Here is a 3,835-nt window from a genome sequence, read left to right as displayed (position 1 = left end):
ATTCAGATGAGCAAGTCGACGATGAATTGAGACAAATAGCTAATGGTTTTGACTTTAAGGTCCGTACATTTCAGAAGTACGACATCAACGGGTATCGCTTTCGTACTGCTAGCAAAGAGCTTTCAATGCCCGGTCGAAAAACAAACAATTCCGGTTTCTCTGTTATAGGCGAGGGAGGTGTCGAGTATTACGGAAGACTTGAAGAAGTCTATGAACTTCATTATTATGGTGAAAATCCTCCGAACGTTGTTGTCTTCAAATGTCATTGGTTCGATCCTACTAAGACAAGACGGACTCATGAACATCTTGGGATTGTCGAAATTTGACAAGACAGACAGTTAAGCGGTGTCGATGTCTATATTGTGGCTCAACAGGCCACCCAAGTTTTCTATCTGCCATACTGTCGTCAAAGTGTTAAGAACCTAGAAGGTCGGTATGTCGTGTTCGATGTGCCGCCACATCTTAGACCACCTCCCCCAAATGAAGACGATTATGAACCTCAAATTGACCCAATAACATATGATGGAGAATTCTTCCAAGAATCACGTGGTGTCAGACGTCGTACCCGAAACTGCTCTATGTCCACCCTGAACACGGAGGAACAAGACTCACGTGATGATGAGGAAGAAGTGGAAGTAGAAGAAGTTACCAATGCCGATGAGCTATCAATGCTTGATCGGTTACAAAAATGCCTTCCACATGATGTCCCTGAACCCGATGACGATATCAGTCATGACGACATGTGTGATACTGATGATGATTTTGCTTCAATTGACCATGGAGAAGAGACAGATGATCCAGACTATTAGTACTTTGTATGCATCCAAACATTGTTGTTTAATTATTCAATTATTAGTTGAATTATTCATGTATTTATTATTGTTCATTTAATTATTGTCCTTGAATTTGTACTAATTATTTAACTATTTATCGTTACAGGTGGTGAGACATGGCAGACGGGGATAAGTTGAGGATAGCACCTAGGCAGCTACGGAGAACTTTGTTGCAGAGCTTTGCCGAGGAGCCCCGTGGGAGAGGCGTAGGAAAGAAGAGAGGTAGAGGACGTGGTCGTGGGAGAGGGAGGCTGGATGATAGGAGCCAGTCGCCACCACCCTCGGCTACTTCTGTCTCAGCCACTTCCCCCTTGCAGACGAGGGTGTCACCAGTGCGGGATCCTCCCGTCCAGGAGCAGACACCGATGCAGGGGGCTGAGGCGGAGGCTGAGGCGGAGGGTCCTGAGGCGGAGGCTGAGGCGGAGGGGGCTGCCAGCAAGTCGGTCTACCAACGTGGTATGACACGAGTTCTAGACCGATTGGAGTTGCAGCACAGGGCGTTCATTAAGCCAGATGGCGAGAAGTAAGTTGATATATATTGTGTACCTTATATCATTATATTTCACCAAGTAGCTAATGTCTTTGCCTTATCATTATGTAGGGGGTGGGATTACCCGCAGAATACCCGGAATCCAAACTGCCTCCTTGGTGCTTTACTTAGGGAGCACTTCCCCGGGATAGTGCAGTTGCCCGGTGAGGGTATGGTTCCCGAGCCAGGACTCAAGTGGGAGCACTACCAAGCCACTTTGCTCCCGGAAAACACACATGTCAATGGTGTTGTTTGCGTGAGCGTGGCCGGCAAGGTGTTGGCTGATTTTTGGGTAATTATTATTTTACCCAATAAAAAGTATACAATGTTATATATTGTTATTTCCTTCCAAATAATTTCACTATTCATCTGTGCATCTATTTGGCATAATTGCAAAGTTACTTTAGGGTCGAGGAGGGGATGGAGGAGGCGGCCAAGAAGAACCTCGTGAAAGAGTGCAAGAGTTTATTGAATAACACGAGGCACGAGCTGCGTGTTCAGGCTGTTCGAGATTGGTACGCCAAGCAAGGGGAGCCGAAGACAAAGAATGAATGTCGAAAGATTTTCCTTGATAAGACCAAGTACATGGAGGTATGTACATTCCAAACATAAATTCTTAGGGCTAGTTAGGTCTATTTAGTTATAATACTTAGTTTCATTCTTCATTAACTTACATTCATAGGTGCCCCCGAGATGGTTGGCCAATAAGATGGATTGTTGGGAGATGATAGTGGACAGGTGGTGCACAGAGGCTTGGTTGAGCACCCACACTATGGCCAAGGACCGTCGTTCCCTTGGTTGGTGTGGCACACCACCAAGGCAATGCCAACATCAAGCAATAGGCCAAAAAATGGGTATGTGTGCCTTGTTTTGTTTCATCAATAATTCGTTCGTTCATGATTTTTGTTGTACTAATTCTTTGTCTTTTCGTGTAGGCCAAACACAATAACCAGCCCGAGCCTGAGGGATACGCCGCGTTTAGCATGGCCCATAAGGGCTCGTACAAGACGGCGAAGGCATATTCTGAGGGGGACGGGCCGTCGGCGTACACAAGCCTGTCTGCCTACAACAAGAGGACGTCTTATTCTGAGGTGGTCAAACAGATGCGCGGGCCTGACTTTGACCCGAGCCAGAATCCTATCGATCCAGAGGCGTTAATGATCTCTGGTGGCGGTAAGAGTCATGGCACGCTGGCCATGTGTGATGGCTTCGTCCCTATCACTGAGACTCTATCTCAGATCAAGTCGAGGCAAACGAGCTCCGCTCCTGTAATACGGCAACGCGCGAGGCCAATTGATCTTGCCATCGAGGTTAGTTTTCTTCATTATTTCTTTCGTTCTTTTGTCCCTGGATGGATGATGAAAATTCCTTTTGAGGAGTGGTTGCAGGCCGCACTTATGAAGAAGAGGGAGGCCACCAGGCTCTTGTTGGAGGAGAGGGACCGGAATACGCAGAGGTGGCTTGAGGAGGAGAGGGCACGCAATAATGCCCATGCGAAGGCCATGCACGACTTCGTTGCGGTAAGTCAGTTGTGTGAGAAGCAAGGCTATGTGTGAGACGCAACAAGGCTATTTCTTTGACTCCTCGAAAACTAATTTGCAGGCTATGTGTGAGAAGCAAGGTTTACCGCCCCTCCGCCGATGCCTTCTCCGGTGGGAACGGTGAGTTCCCTTTCAATGACCAACCTTGCACGGTCTTATACCATTGTTTGTCGTCGTGCTAACCACATATTTTAACTCTTGCCTTGTTGCAGCATCATTCCAGAGTTGAATCCCATGATCCCTTTACTTCTCTTGGTGAGAGCCCTAGCAACCCAGCGACCAACAGAGATGGAGCTTCTCCTCCGTTTCTTGGCATTCGGTAAGTTATTCCTCTCCTTCTTATTCTTCTTATTGTTTAGATCAACTTAGATTATGCCATGCTTTAGTTAGCTTAGTAAATTCTAGTTGATATTAGCCATGGTTTAGTTAGCTTAGTAAATTCTAGTTGATATTAGAGCTCAAAAATGACATAATTAGTTTAGAAAGTTTTAAAAGAAACCAGAAGAGAAGAACAAACAAGAGATGAAGAAATAAGAGAAGAAGAAAGAGGAGAAAAAGATAACTTCTCTTCTTTCTTTTTCTCTATCTTCTTCTTCTTCTTATTCTTCCACTTCTTCCACTTCTTCTTCTTGTTCTTCTTCTTCTTCTTCTTCTTCCACTTCTTCTTCTAATTGCTTAGCTTAATTTGGATAACTTCTTTCTTATTGTATTCTTCTTCTAACTTCTTTCTCATTATGCAGATTTTGATAAAGCAGCATGGCATATGGATGGATGCTCGAGGGACTCTGTAATGCACTTGTGTAGTCTTAGATGAACTTTGTAATGCAATTGTATTTGTGGATGCACTTGTGATGCTTTGTAATACTTTGTGATCTTGTTTGCACTTTAATTACATATATTTGTGCTGTTTGCACTTGTGTTGTGTTGTTTGC

This window comes from Hordeum vulgare, chromosome 1H (assembly GCF_904849725.1).
Source record: "Hordeum vulgare subsp. vulgare chromosome 1H, MorexV3_pseudomolecules_assembly, whole genome shotgun sequence".
NCBI lineage: Eukaryota > Viridiplantae > Streptophyta > Magnoliopsida > Poales > Poaceae > Hordeum > Hordeum vulgare.
The sequence above is the reverse complement of the archived record's forward strand: the minus strand, read 5'-3'. Positions refer to the sequence as shown.